The sequence below is a fragment of the Rhinolophus ferrumequinum genome, chromosome 15, assembly GCF_004115265.2.
Source record: "Rhinolophus ferrumequinum isolate MPI-CBG mRhiFer1 chromosome 15, mRhiFer1_v1.p, whole genome shotgun sequence".
Lineage (NCBI taxonomy): Eukaryota > Metazoa > Chordata > Mammalia > Chiroptera > Rhinolophidae > Rhinolophus > Rhinolophus ferrumequinum.
The window spans coordinates 38,263,567-38,279,715 of record NC_046298.1 but is presented as its reverse complement, the minus strand read 5'-3'; the positions used below and the strand labels follow the sequence as shown (position 1 = coordinate 38,279,715).

Sequence of the window (16,149 nt, the reverse complement as noted above, 5' to 3'; positions counted from 1 at the left end):
GTCTTGATTATTTCTCAGTGTGGCTTCAGTAGGAGGAATTACATCTTGAAGGCAAAGAAGTAATTTTGGGTTTTGTGACTCTTTAGTTTTTTACTTGAAGTGCTGTTGACCGCCTAGAGCCTGAGCTGGACGGGGAGCTGAGAGGGTTCCACAATGATAATTTTGTCCTTTCCCCCCACACCCCCACTCCCACAGGAAAGATGGGCGTTCCAGCCTGAATGTCCTTGGTGAGGAAGCCTGACTACCTCCACCCAAGGCTGGTTCCAAATCCCTGCCCGCCCTCTGAAAGCACAGGTTTTGGTTACGGTTCACCTGTTCCCTCCCAACCCCTCCTCCGCCTCCCTCCCTCGTTCCATCTCACAAAGGACGCATTCACAGGATCAAAACACATTCCTGGAATGAAAATATAGCCGCTCAGGCCACTCCAGTCCTATTAACAGTGGCCTCAGGCAGGAGAATAAGGACGCCGAGTTTGTGGAGCCTCTAACGCGTTTGGAATTGTTTGTGTGGCCGGTCCACCTCCCAGTGCCTCGAGGTTCAGGAATTTTCTACAGCAAACAGGACTGGCTAGTTTCCCCTCCCCCCTCCCAACCGCACCTCCAGCAGAGAGATGCACCTGTGCACCTGTATCACCCACTCAGCCCTTATGTAGGAAGAGGGCGTTGGGCTGTAAGAGGGGAGGGGCAGGCGGAGACGGGCGAGTTAGAGGGAGGATGGGTGGGGTGGGGGGGCATGCAGGCTAAGAAGTAGGGAGGGGCCGCCGTGTGAAAAGGACGGAGGGCCACAAAAGTCGACGCGTCGGCCCAACCGCGAGGACCGTTGGCAGAGATCCAGGTTGGGACTCCGGGTCGGCGAGGCTGGAGCGGGGCTGGCTTCCGGGAGCGGCGGTGCGCGAGCAGGGGCTGAGATGCGGGGCTGACAGGGACGGGTTAGGAGACTGGGGACATAGAACTAGGAGACAGGGCTGGGGGTGGTCAAGATGGGGAGGTGGCTAACGAGGTTTGGGGGCCGGTGGTCACGGGTTGCAGCGGCAGGAGCGGGGGCATCAGAGGCTAACGCCTTGACCCTTCCAGTCCCGCAGTCGCAGCTGGGCCTGGCTGGGGGACCACGGAAGCCTCTGCCTCCAGAGGCTGGCCAGCCCGGGTCCCCTCTGTGGAGCCCGAACCCGAGGAGTCTCCGGACCTGAGCCAACTGCCACTCGAGCTGCTCCTGACGATGCTCAGCCACCTGCCTCCAGGCACCTGTTCGAGTGCTGCCGCCTGGTGTGCCCGCGTTGCCACGCCCTGGTGGACCGCCGGGCTCTGTGGCTGCTCATCCTGGCCCCGGACCACTGAGCCCTGCTGCCGCTCGCCCACAGCCGCCTGCCCGCTGTCCGCGAGTCAGGCCCACCTCCTGGGCCGCTTCTGCGTGTGCAGGCCCTTTGGAGCAACCTCTTCCGCAACCACTGCGGCCAGGGTGGGATGCCCAGGAAGGGGGATCCTCCCGCTGGGAGCCGGTGGACAAGGCCGCACAGGAGCTGGTAGGAGGCGCCCACCCCGGCTGGTAGGCCAGCAGCTTGGGAGCAACCTTTACTTATTTAACAGAGGGTCACCATAAATGGATGGTGGAGAACAGTGGGAGCAGCTGGGTAGTGGTGGGAAACATGACAACCCGTGACTGTCGCCCCTGCAAATACCTGCTTCGAGTCTTCCTACAGGTGAATGCTCCCACGCCCCAAGTGCCAGGGCCATTGTGAGGAGAACCTGCCTGTTGATCCTTCTCCCTCTTTCTTAGCTGGTGTGGCAAGAAGCAGGTGGTGGACCTGGAGGAGGAGGGTTGGTGGCCAAAACTGCTGAATAGTGGCAAGATTGAGATTTGTATCTCTGAGGAGGTGAGTGTGATGATAAAAACAGCCCTTTGCTAAGCACTGATCACATGCATCATGACGCTTGCATGGTGGCTTCATTTAGGCCTCCTAACAACCCCCCACAAATAAAGAAACTGAAGCTCAGGGAGGCAAGTGACTGAAACACAAACATAATTCTAACAACTAGTGGTGTACACACTCTGAACCCCTCTCGAACCTAGAAAGTGAAGTGGATTAGAAGATGGCCAATTGGATCCAGTACAGAGGACTTGGGCCCAGCTCAGTATTGTCCTGAATGAGATACTCCTCGCCTTAGTGGGAAGCAACATAAAATAGTTGGCTAAGAGTATAGATTCTGGAGCCAGACCCCCAGGTCCAAACCCTAGCTCTGTCTCTTTGTGGCCTGGACAAGTCACCGTATGCTTCAGTTTCCCCATCTTTATAAGATACTAGGGTTACGTATCAAGCACATAGCAGTGCTTTACAAGTATGAACTGTCTTAATACCCTTTTTGAACCTTTATCCTTTGGGAAAGTGTATTTCAATACTTCAGATCTTTAGCTCTTCATCGGAAAGTAAGAGGTTCAGAAAGGGGAGGTGACTGGCCCTGGTGGCACAGATAGGACTTGGTAGGACCTGGCATTAGGCTCAGACTCATCCGACTCCAGAGCTTGTGCTCTGTACTGATGATTCTCGGAACTGGGGTACATGAAGCCTTACCAAGGGACACATGACCTCAAATAAATTTTAGTCCATATCCTCTACAGCTGTATGTTCCCTATGCTAAAAATTAACCTGCTACAGATCCCATCTATGGTGGGATATGGGCTTGTATATCTGTTTTCTTCACCAGGTTAGGGAAGTTTTCCATCATTATTTCTTCAAATAGGTTTTCAATTCCTTGCTCCCTCTCTTCTCCTATCCCTATGATGTGAATGCAGTACAGTTGATGTTGTCCCAGAGGCCTCTTAAACTATACTCATTTTTTGGATTCTTTTTTCTTTTTGCTGTTCTGCTTGGGTGTTTTCTGCTACGTTATCTTTTAATTGCTGATTCTATCCTCTTCCTTATCCAATCTACTGCTGATTCCCTCTAATGTATATTCTTCACTTCAGCCATTGTATTCTTTATTTCTCATTGGTTCATTTTTATGTTTTCTATCTCCATTTTTATGTTTCTTATCTCTTTGTTGAAGTTCTCCCCAAGATCACTGAGCATCCTTATAACCAGTGTTTGGAACTCTGCACCTAGTAAATTGCTTTTCTCCATTTTGTTTCGTTCTTTTTCCAGAGCTTTGTTTTTTTATTTGGAACATGTTTCTTTGTCTCCCCATTTTGGCTGCCTCCCTGTGTTTGTTTCTGTATATTACGTAGGGCTTCTATTATATTTCCTGGTCTTAGTAGAGTGGCCTTCTGTAGTAGGTGTCCTGTGGGGCCCAGTGGCACAGTCTCCCTGGTCACCAGAGCTGGGTGCTCCACCTGTGTCCCTTGTGTGTGCCCTCCTATTGTTGTTGAGCCTTGGTAACTGCACATCAGTAGGAGGGATTGACCTTCGGGCTGATTGGTAATGATGACTGGCCGTGGCTACAGTGGAGGAGCTATTGTGCAGGAGCTGACTCTATGGAGCAGGATTCACTTTAGCGGGGCTCTGATGCCTGCCGTGTCTGCCCTTTGGGTGCATCATCCTTGGAGGTGGTCAGGTGATGTGCTAGCTCAGTCCAAAGCTGGCCACTGGGTGTGTCAGCCACGGGGTCTCCTGGAACCACCTGACATGAGCCACAAAGCAATTTGCTGCAGATGGCCACCACCCACACTGGGCTTGGAGATGCTTCAAGAGGTTGAGCCATAAACCGAGACCAGCTGTCATTAGTGCCAGGCTTGGGGTTGCTCAGCCAGACATGTACAGGACATGCTGAAACCAGATGCAGATTATTTGGGTTTTGTGAACTTTTGAGAGATTTTAGGAAAGTCAGCAGCATGAGTAAAGACAGGCTGTTTGTACAGAAAAGCCACTGGAAGCGGCTTGGTTGTGCCTGAAAGTTGGGTGGGGCAGGGTCTCAGGGAATTATCAGAGCAGGGCGGACAAACAATGTTAGCTAAGTTGATGGAAACTCAGATATGGCTGCTGCCTGCATCTGCACAAAGGGCTGGAGGAGGGCTCAACAAAGAAACAATGTCTTCCGCCAGCTGCTCTGTCCAGGAGAAAGCTGCCCCTCAAGTCCTAGCCCTGAAGCCAGACAATTTAGTTCCTCCCTGTATGTCCCTGGTGCTTTTTGAGCTGTTGCTCCAGCACTGGGGCTCAGAATGAGTGACTTTGTCAGTGAGTAAGTCTGTGCACAAGCCCTTTAAGAGTATCACCTGCGACTACAGCTGCCCTCATCTCATTCAGCCACAATCTCCGCTGGTTTTCACAGCCAGAAGTTATGGGGACTTCCCTGCTTAGTATTGGAACCCTGGGCTGGGGAACCTGATGTAGAGCTGGGACCCCTCGCTCTTCCAGGGGGACCTCCACAACTGAGGTATACCGCCTGATATTTAATGGTCACATGCAGGTTGTAGGACCAGCCTGTTTCACATCTCTGCCCCTCCTGCCAGTCTTGAGGTGGCTTCTCCTATATGTCCTTAGTTATAGTGCTTCAGTTCAGCTAGACTTCAGGTGATTCTCAATGATGGTTGTTCTGTAATTTAGTTGTAATTTGATGTGTTTGTGAGAGGAGGTAAGCAGAGCATTTATCTACTTTGCCATCTTGACTGGAAATCTTAGTGGAGTCTTTAGGATTTTCTATATATGGTATGTCATCTGTAAATAATGGGTTTTACTTTTTCCTTTCTGTTTTGGATGACTTTTATTTTTCTTGTCTGATTTGGTTAGCACTTCCAATACCATATTGAATAGAAGTGGTGGTGGAGGGCATCCTTGTCTTGTTACTGATTTTAGAGGAAAAGCTTTCAGCTTTTCACTATTCAGTATGATATTAGCTGTGGGTTTGTCTTATATGGCCTTTATTGTGTTGAAATATGTTCCTTCTATACCCACTTTGTTGCAAGTTTTTATCATTAAAGTATGTTGGATGTTGTTATGCTTTTTCTCCATCTTTTGAGATGATCATGTGGTTTTTATGCTTTATTTTGTTAATGTGATGTATCATGTTATTTATGGATGTTGAATCATCTTTGCATTCCTGGGATGAATCCTACATAGTCATGGTGTATAATCCTTTCAATATATTTTTGAATCAGGTTTACTAATGTTTTGTTGAGAATTTTTGCATCCAGGATATTGGCCAGTAAAACTCTCTTTTTTTTGTAATGTCTTTGTCTGGTTTTGGTATTAGAGTAATGCTGGCCTCGTATAATTAATTTGGAAGCTTTCCTTCCTCTTCAATTTTTTTGGAATAGTTTGAGAAAGATAGGTATTAATTCATTAAATGTTTTGTAGAATTCACCTGTGAAGCCTTCTGGTCCTTCACTTTTGTTGGGAGTTTTTTATTACTGCTTCAAATTCTCTGTTTCTTCCTAGTTTAATCTTGGAAGGTTGTATGTTTCTAGAAATTTACATATTTCTTCTAGATTGTCCAATTTGTTGGCATATAATTGTTTACAGTATTCTTTAATTATCTTTTGTATTTCTGTGGTGTCAGTTGTAATCTGTCCTTTTTCATATTTCTGCTCTGATCTTTATTATTTCTTTCCTTCCACTTTGGGTTTTGTTTGTTCTTTTATTGTTCCTGTAGGTGTAGAGTTAGATTATTTATTTGGGATTTTTTTTGTTTCTTGAGGTAGGCCTGTATAGCTATGAACTTCCCTCTTAGAACTGCTTTTGCTGCATCTCATAAATTTTGAAATGTTGTTTTCATTTTCATTTATTTCAAGATAATTTTTTTTTCCTGTTTGATTTCCTCTTTGATTGTTTAGTAGCATGTTGTTTAGTCTCCATGTATTTGTGTTTTTTACAGTTTTGTTCTTGTAGTTTATTTCTAGTTTTATGCCATTGTGGTTGAAAAATATGCTTGATATGATTTTGATCTCCTTGAATTTACTGAGGCTCGTTTTTGGCCTAATACGTGGTCTATCCTGGAGAATGTTCCATGTGAATTCAAAAAAAAAAATGTATTCTGCTCTTTGGGGATGAACTCTTCTATTAAGTCTATCTAGTCTAATGTGACCTTAAGGCCATGATTTTCTTATTAATTTTCTGCGTGGATGACCTATCCATTGATGTTAGTGGATTATTAAAATCCCCTACTATTGTTGGATAAATGAATTTTTCCCTTTATGTCCATTAATATTTGCATTATAAATTTAAGTGCTCCTATTTTGTATGTGTAGATATTTCTGATTGTTATAGTCTCTTTTTGGATTGACCTCTTTATAATTATATAATATCCTTATTTTTCTTTTTCTAAAAATGTTTGTTTTAAAGTCTATTTTGTCTGAGTATTGCTACCTCATCTTTCTTTTCATTTCTATTTGTATGGAATATATTTTTCCATTCCTTCACTTTAATCTGTATGTGTCTTTCAATTTGAAGCTAGTTTCTCATAGTCAACATATAAATGGGTCATGTTTTTAAATTCATTCAGCTACCCTATATCTTTTTATCTGAACATTTAATCCATTTACACTTAAGGTAGTTATTATGTACTTATTGCCATTTTGTTAATTGTTTTTGTAGTTCTCCTCTGTTGCTTCTCTTGATTTCTTCTCTTGTGGTTTACTGGTTTTCTTTAGTGTTTTATTTGGGTTCCTTTCTCTTTATTTTTTGTGTGTCTTTTGCAGGTTTTTGGTTTGTGATTACCATGAGGTTTATGGGTATCATTCTATATCTATAACAGTCTGTTTTAAGCTGATAGGTGATTAGGTTCAAATATATTCTAAAAGAACTGCATTTTGATCTTCCCTCTATGCTTAATGATGTCGATGTCATATTTTAGATCTTTTGTTTTTTGTATCTCCTAACTAGTTATTGTAGTTTGAGTTGAGTGTGGTACTTTTGTCTTTGACCTTAATAGTAGCTTTTTAAATGTATGCTTACTGTATTTATTAAATATTTGGCTTTACCTATGAGAGTTTTTTCCTTTCTCATATTTACTTATTTTTGGTTATGGCCTTTCTTTTTCTGCTTAGAAAAGATCCTTTAACATTTCTTGTAATGCTTGATTAATGGTGATGAACTCCTTTAGTTTTTGCTTGTCCAGGAAACTCTTCATTTCTCTCTCAATTCTGAATGATAACCATGCTGGGTAAATTATTCTAGGTTGTAGGTTCTTTTCTTTCAGCACTTGAAAGATAGATGTCTTGCCACTCTCTTCTGGCCTGTAAAATTGCTGCTGAGAAATGAACTAAAACCTTTATGAGGTTTTCTTTACATGTAGCAGTTATTTTCCTCTTGCTGCCTTCAAAATTGTTTCTTTATTTTTCACTTTTGCCATTTTAATTACAATATGTCTTAGTGCAGGTCTCTTTGGGTTGATGTTGTTTGGAACTCTGTGCTTTCTGGACCTGGATGTCTGTTTCCTTCTCCTGGTTAGGACATTTTTTTAGACATTATTTCTTCAAGTAAAGTTTCTGTTCTTTTCTTTTTTTCTCTTCTGGGATCCCTATAATGTGAATATATGTACGCTTATTTGTGTTGTCCCAGAGGTCTCTTAAACCATCCTCATTTTTTAAAATTCTTCTTTTTGCTGTTCTCATTAGTTGGTTGATTTCCACTAGTCTGATCTACCAGGTCGCTGATCTGTTCTTCTATATTAGCTAATCTGTCATTGATTCCTAATGTATTTTTCATTTCAGTTATTGTATTGTTCAGGTCTGCTTGGTTTTTATTATACTTCTCTAAGTTCTTCTATTCCACTCTCAAGTTTGATGAGCATCCTTGTGACTGTTTCTTTGAATTCTTTAGCAGCCAAATTACTAAACTGTTTCCTTAGGGTTTTTTTTTTCTATAGCTTTTTCTTGTTCCTTCATTTGAGAGATATTCTTCTGTCTTTTTGTTTGACTTTCTTTTCTTTTTTTTTTTTTTAAGATTTTATTGGGGAAGGGGAACAGGACTTTATTGGGGAACAATGTGTACTTCCAGGGCTTTTTCCACGTCACGTTGTTGTCCTTTCAATCTTAGTTGTGGAGGGCGCAGCTCAGCTCCAGGTCCAGTTGCCGTTGCTAGTTGCAGGGAGTGCAGCCCACCATCCCTTGCGGGAGTCGATTCGGCAACCCAACCAACTGAGCCATCCGGGAGCTCAGCAGCACCTCAGCTCAAGGTGCCATGTTCAATCTTAGTTGCAGGGGGCAGAGCCCACCATCCCTTGCAGGAGTCGAGGAATCGAACTGGCAACCTTGTGGTTGAGAGCCCACTGTCCCATGTGGGAATCGAACCGGCAGCCTTCGGCATTAGGAGCCCGAGCTCCCACCGCCTGAGCCACGGGGCCGGCCCTTTGTTTGACTTTCTATGTTTGTTTATATTAATTAGATAAATAGCTATCTCTCCCAGTCTTGAAAAAGTGCCCTAATGTAGAAGTGGCCTCTGTGTAAGCGTGTGCCATGTGGTTTTAGCAGACTGGTAGGAGCTGAGCAGTTGCCTAAGCAATCCAGAACACTGGCCCACAGTGTCAGAGCAACTCCAGATGTGGAGGCCACGTGCATGTAGTAATGCCCTGTTGATCCTGCCCATTCCCTTTGGAGCAAAAGGCTCTGAGCAATGTAGCTGGGAACCTGCTGTAGTGATCTTGCAGGAAGGTCAAAGCACTGGGCTAGGGCTCCTGCCTGCCCTTTTGAAGTGGAGGGAGATGTAAACAATGGTGCTCACAGGTTCTGCAGGCCCAGCGAGTTCCCTCAGCCCCCAGAGGGCTCCTGCAGCTTCCCAGCCGTCTCTGTTTGTTTGGTCTCTTTATCTTCTTTGTTGTTCAGAAGCTGTTCATTCAGCCCTCAGTTGTCTCACAGGAGTAATTGTTCTCTATATACGTATGTACTTGTTTGCTCATGGGAGGGAATGAGTTCAGTGTTCTCTTATAACACAGCCATCTTGGACTTCCCACCAAATTCTCTTTTAATCAAAGTACCATAACCTCCCTTCCCCCACCTCATTAAGAGATGTTCACAGTAAAATTTTGTTTTTAATTTAGTCATTGTTGATCAAGCTATTGTCACATTTGTGTTGTTTTGTGTACCATTTGATTATAATAAGCAATGGTCTCCAAATTTTGCTGAATATTACCCATGAAATTTTAAAAGTCCAGATGCCCAGGTCACACTCCATACCAATTAAACCAGAATGTATGAGGATAAGAACCTAGTTAAAGAGCACAATCCCCGTGACCGTCCTTACTTATGACACCAACTGTAAGTTTGGGGGATACCCGAAACCAGCCTTAATTCAGTGATTCATAGAAGGACTCACATAACTAACTCATTGAAAACTGTTTACTGATTGCAGATTATTACAGGGGAAAGATACAGATTAAAATTAGCCAAGGATGAAGAGCATAGGACAGCATCCTGGGGAAATACCAAATGTGGAACTTCCGTTGCCTTATCCCCACCAAGTTCAGGACACATTACCATCCTGTCATCCCTGTATGACAATACGCATGGAATATTGCCAACCAGGGAAGTCACCTGAGCTTCTGTGTCCAGAGTTTTCATTGGGGCTGTATCACATGGTTAATCTCAGTCTCTAGGTCAACTAATACTGCGTAGAGCCCCCACCTTCAGTCACATTGTTGGGCTTTCTTGGTGACCAGCCCCCACCAAATCACATTGGTAGACTATCCAGTACGACCCAAGGTCCCCAGGCAAACAAAGATATTCCTATCAGGCATAACACTCCAAGGGCCCACAGATTACCTCTCATAAGCTGAAGGCAAAGGCCAGACCTTTGGCCCAGGCTAAATACTTTTCTACACATATCTTTTAAACATTCTCAGATGATTCCAATCTGCAGCAAAATTTGGGGACCACTAGTGGAAAAATATTCAACCCACTAAAGAAAAATGTGAACACTTAGAGCTCTATGGTCACAGGAAAAATTTAAATTTTTATTTATATTCTTTATTTTTGTGGTTGGCTCAGCGATATGAAAGGGTAATTGATAAAAGTCTTCTGAACAGAAAAATCTATTAATATTACATTAGGACAATTCTGTAGGAGAATGGACATCTAATTCTAAGAAGTAGAATGATGTGAAGTCTCTGTAAAAGATTATAGTTTTTTGTGTATTTTTATGGTCCATTATTCTTAAGTTTCTAAATTTTAACTTCTAACATCAAAAGGACACATGTAAGGGGCGCCGGTTAGCTCAGTTGGTTAGAGTGTGATGCTTATAGAACTGGGGTTGCCGGTTTGATCCCAGCATGGACCAGTGTAAGCTGCACCCTCCACAACTAGATTGAAACAACTGCTTGACTTGGAGCTGATGGGTCCTAGAAAAACACACTTAAAAACAAATAAATAAAAGATTTTTAAAAAGTACACATAATTATCATAAAGTGAACACATTCGTGTTACCTGCCCCTAAGTCAGGAACAAAATGTTGCCTGCAAACCCCACCCCCAGCATCCCTCATGCCCGTTTCCCATCACTACCTGCCCAAGAGCTAGCCACCATCCTGAATTCTGTTACTGTGGATGAGTGTTATGCATTTTTGTACTTTATATATAAATACGTGTATTGCATATATATTGTCTCTGGCTCCTTCACTCAATAACATGTTTGTAGAGTCATCCATAATTGTATGTAACTACACCTATTGTAGTATTCAATTATGGGAGCATCCCATAATTTATCCATTTATCATTGATGGACATTGGACTTTTTTTTAACGTTGCTGGGTATCCTGTCACCAATTCATTTAAATTCCGCTGAGTCCTTTTAAATGACTGAAAATTGTGTTTTAAAATGTCAACATTACACACATTGGAAATTACATCTTTTTGCCACCATTTAAACACAGAATGAGAGATTTTAATTGTCACCTTAGCAATGTGGGAGGAGATACCTTGAAGAGCACTGCTCTAAGTCATTACTTCTAAAATGAATATGCATGCAGACCAGCTGGGGAGCTTGTTTAATGCAGATTCTGATTTATTGGGTATGCAGTAGGGCCAAGCTTCCAGGTGCTGCTGGTGGTGCCTGTCCGAGGACCGCATTTTGAATTTGCACAAGTGGCAAATCCATTCAGGCAGGATAGGCAAATACCCTAAAAGATGGGGTGGCAACTCCAGCCTTCAAGGTCTCCCTTCTCTGACAGGTAGGGAGCCCGACACAGCAGTAACTATATATATCGAATCATTGTCTGACTTCTGAATGCCAACCAGACTGTCCTGGATGAATTCTCTGAAATATCCCATCTGGAGATGGAACTACAGTGTCTGCCTTCAGGTGAGTCTCTGACAGGGAGTGGGGCCTCCAATGGGTATTTATCTATTGCTGCATAAAAAAATCACCCCAAAACTTCACGTCTTAACATCAACAGCCGTCATTTATTACCTCTCATGGTTTCTATGAGTAGGGCTCTGCTGGGTGCTTCTGGCGCCAGTGGCTCTTGTAGTTGCATTTAGACAATGGTTGGAGCTGAAGGACGGTGTGTGTGTGTGTGTGTGTGTGTGTGTAGCAGCTGGTGGCTGGCCAAGCATCTCTCTTCATTTAGTCTCAGAGCTTCACCGTGGCATCTCTCTGCTTGGGCTAGTTTGAGCTTTCTTACAGCTTGGCAGCTCAGCCTGCTTACTGATGGCTCAGGGTTCCACCATGAGGGTTCTAGAGAAACCAGCAGAAGCTGGTTTGCCTTTTCTGACCTAGCCTTGGAAATCACTTGGTGAAAGTCACTTGGCACCACTGCTGCGACATTCTTGGTTATAAGCAAACCCACCCAGATTCAAGGACGAGAATTAGATCCACCTCTTGATGAGTGCCGTGATTCTAGAACATCTTGTATAACTGGATGCGTTGTTGCAACCATCTATGGAAAATACCATCAGCCAGCCCCAACCTCAGCTTTTGAGGGCAAGGCCAAGGCACAGCGGGGCTGGTCTCTTCCTACCTGCATGTCACCCATGTGTTCTGCAACATCAAGATGGGCATCCCTTTTGTGTCGTTCAAACACATAAAAGGGCCAGTTGTAGTGAGGCCTCTATGGAGCCCGTGTAACCGGCTCCAGTGTGGTTGTGCATGTCCATCTATCCTAGTCAAGGACTATCCTTGCACAACAACCCAACTGTGCTTTCCAGGAGCTGGGGCCATTGGCCAGTACTTTTCATTAACCAAGGACTTGTACCTCCCTGGTATCCTGAGAACTCCTGGGTCCAGGCAAGGGTCCTGCTAGGCCCTGTCTTCAAATTCCAGAAACTACTAGAAGAAAGTTCCTCCGTCAGATCTACCTACTGCGGCTGCTCTAGGGTAGCCCCTGTGCTACTGAGGCGAGACTCACAGGGGAGTCCATGTCCTGGAGAGGGCTCCTCGTCACCCCCAGGCCCTGTTGTTCAGCCCCAGCCCCCTTTGCCCATCTCCTATTTCTGCTTCAGGGCTTTCTTGTTCCCTTGAGGGAAGCCCTCTCCTCATCGCTGAACTTGAATCTCATTCTTCTGGTTGGGAAAATTCCAGCCACCTTGGGTGGTGAATTTAACCTCCTGAGGCTGCAAGGCTGGGACCGGGTCTCACTGCTGAAAGCTAACTACCTCAAAAAAAATGTATGTTCTGCCCACTGACTTTTCTGAAAAACAAGGTGGTCCCCTAAGCCCAGCCCTGATCCTCAGGGGCCCCTGAAATTGTGCAGTGTATAAAATTATTTTATTTTGCAAGTTTTTTCAAACCTTGAGAGAATAATATATCAGCAACATCTATCTGCTAATCCTATGTAATAAATTTATTATTTTGCCCAAAGTGTCTTGAATCTTTTTAATAGAAATAGTGTTGGGGGCAGCCAGATGGCTCAGTTGGTTAGAGCACAAGCTCTCAACAGCAAGATTGCCGGTTCAATTCCCACATGGGATGGTGGGCTGTGCCCCCTGCAACTAAGATTGAAAACAGCAACTGGACTTGGAGTTGAGCTGCGCCCTCCACAACTAGATTGAAAGACACCAATGTGGAACTGATGGGGCCTGGAAAAACACTGTTCCCCAATACTCCCCAATAAAAAAATATATGTATATTTTTTATATATTTTAGTATATTTAGTAAAATATGTATTTTTATATATATTTATATATATATACATGGAAAAAATAGTGTTACTGTCTTAGTTACTAGTTGGTTTGGTTCAGAGTAACAAGTTGTCCCGTTGAGGATGGAAAACTCTAAAGAAGGCAGCAGTAGAAGGTATTTTACAGTAGGAAGGATGGAAAAGTTAGCACAGTATTTCCCAAGCCCTAAGGAAATCATAGATTCAGACAAAGTTATTTAGAGTTAAAAGCATTAGGTAGATGGCAGACGTGGGTACAGCGTCACAGTGACAAAACACTTGTAACTTTCTAATCATGAGGGTGAGATGGCACCATGCGATGGCAGGATCAGGCTGTCCTCACCCCAATCCAGGGCACATGGCTAGCCTCACTGCTGGTAGATCAATGAGATTTCTAGGTGTCCTGCTGTGATGCCAATGAAGTACACCGTTGCTGTTGATATATGCCACTCACCTGAATGGGTCAGGCCTTCAACCCCGCCCTGCAGTACAGGAGAAACAGAGGGAGAACAGGCCGAACTCCAGACAAGCAGCAGCCAGACACACCCCGAGGGGGCGTGTTTTGCCAGTGTCATAAAAGGGATTGTGACAGGTTGAAACATACTGAAGAATCACGACCAGATGTAGGGCATGGTCCTGCAGTAGGTCCCGATTTGGACAACCCAGCTCTAGAGGATATTTCCGGATCAACTGGGGGAATTTGGATATGAGGAATATGAGATAAACATTTACAGGAAGGGAAAGGGAGAGACGATTGCCTGGGGAGAAAAAGCAGTATATATTTTTGGGCATATATATACTCGTATACGTTATTGTATGTATATGTGTGTGTGTCCTTGTGTTTATGTCCTGGATTACTTTCTGGATACATGTACATATATATTCAGAAGAATAAGAACATGCACTAAACAGCAATGGTAATCTCTGAATGGTGGTGATTCTGCGTATCTGTATCTCATTTTCTACGAATGTACTTGTGTATAAACGTACAAAAATACAATGTTGTAGACAAATATAAAGCATCCTCCAATGCAATTTCTCTCCCATTCCAGAGATAACCACATTTAGAAGGCATCTTTTGCTGACAGTGTTTTTGTTTGATTTTGTTATGGAGAATTCTAAACAAAACAAAAGCAAAGAGGAGAGTATTATAACCTCTGTATCTATTACTCAGCAACAGTTACCAACTTAGTGCTGGTCTTCAATCCACACCCCTCATATTATCGATTGATTCTCCCCTGATATTATTTTATTTTTGTTTTGAAGCAATCTCAAACTTAGAAGTAGTAGGTATGGCACAAAGAGCTGTTTTTCCCCTGAAACATTTACTACCTTCCCAACTTGATGTGCAATTAACATTGAAAAATTCTTCAGTATTTCCTACATGTAAGGACATATTCCTACATAACTACACTAGAACCATCAAAATCAGAACGGCCACATTGATTTAATAACTGCCTATGTTACCTTGGCGAGGTGTCCAGGTTTTTGGTGTCTTGAGCAAAGAATTGAATGAGACACAGAAATAAAGTGGCGAAAGACTAGTTTATTAGGAGAGATAGTACACTTCAAAGAAATAGAAGTGGACCCGAGCAGTAGAGAATGGCTCAAGGGTCCAAGGTGGCATTATTAGGAAAAAAGTACACTCCAAAGAGTTTAGAGCGGGCTGAGCAAGAGGCTCAAAAGGCAAAAAGGGCTCTGGTTCAAAAAGGACCTGACTGGTGAGGACTTGGGGTTTTTATCTTTTTCTCTCAAATGGGCTGTTCCTTTCCGGGCGTTGTACCATTTGATAGACACCTGTGATTGACAAGAGGCTATTACCTCATCTTTTTAGACTGTGCAGGTGTGAGTGGCCGGTTTGATGTAGTTGGATATCATGTACTCATTTGTATACAATGGAAAGGGGAAGTTTTGGACAGAGAGGAGAGGTCTTTTGGGCGGTAATGCAGAAACCCAATGTCTGTCTCTAACAGGCAATGTCTGTCTGCCTGCCTTGTTTTCCCCTTGGGAGAAGTGATCCCCATAAAAATCTCTATGGGAAGTTGAGGAACAAAAGGTCTGTTTTTCTGTCTCTACTTCCTGCTAGGCAGGGGCGTAGAGCTGCCCCTACCTACTGGGGGATTCACAAAACTCTCACCCTATCTGATCTTAGAAGAGAGGAAGGGGTCCCGAGATCCGCCTGGAAGACCGCATTGGCTTCTTTGCTTGCAACTGGCAATCTTGCTGGGGCATCCTCTGTATCTCCAAGGCCCCTGAATGAGAAAAAACAGATTTTAATTAATAAATCGTTAGCTCTATAGAGCCTGTGGCCATTCACCCAGTCATTTAAGTGGTATCAATTGTCCAGGAGCTGGGCCCAGAATGGGTTGGAAAGAACATTAGGCTTCAGTGATTACAATCAACAAGTACCCTGGCCTGCGGCGTCCGGAATGGCTTGGGGGATGTTGGGAAGTCATGGGCTTTTAAGTAGTTATCTGAGAGACATTCTGTGATTCAGGCTAGGGGCGATCTTTAGGATTCAGCAACTGATTAGAAGAGTAATCAAAGCCAGGGGCTAAGGAGCTAAGAAACTAGGGAAAAGGAAATGGAGACTTTAAAATTTCTATAGTGAGGGAGCTTCCATATCACCTATGCAAAAAAGGATTAACATAGCTGGCCTCTCCTCAGAAAGGCAAGTTTGTGAGGTTGGCCCTTGTGTGCCCGGGAACTTCAACTTTGGAAGCCTTCCCACCATTTCCTTAGAGATAAGCAGGGCTCATTATGCGTAGACTATGCAAACAACGTGGGTTGTGCTGCACACCTGCTTTCATTCTGCGAGTCTGCAATGTTGGGATGTTCCAGGAGAGGATGCCTGCGTGACCAACTTTGGGTTCAACTGTGCATCCCTCCTACACGGCGTAGTAAAATTCAGGAGTGAGTATTCCTTTATGCGGAGTCCCAGGAGTCCTGGCAAATATCCAAACACAGGGGTGGTCTTGGGATCACACACAGCCACACACAGTGGCGGCAGCGATGGGACTGCTAAGTAAAATATGGCTACAATATTTTAGGGGGAAAGAGAGAGGGATGGGGGAGGAGGAGACCCTGGTGCCTGGTGACCATGAAGTTACCGTGGGAGGAAACAGCCGCTGAGCTGC

At 44.0% G+C, this 16,149-nt stretch overlaps 1 pseudogene; it reads left to right on the top strand.

Moving 5' to 3' along the window:
- Nucleotides 1–218: 218 nt before the first annotated feature.
- LOC117035355 (F-box only protein 27-like) lies at nucleotides 219–12,659 on the top strand (annotated as a pseudogene).
- Nucleotides 12,660–16,149: the final 3,490 nt, after the last annotated feature.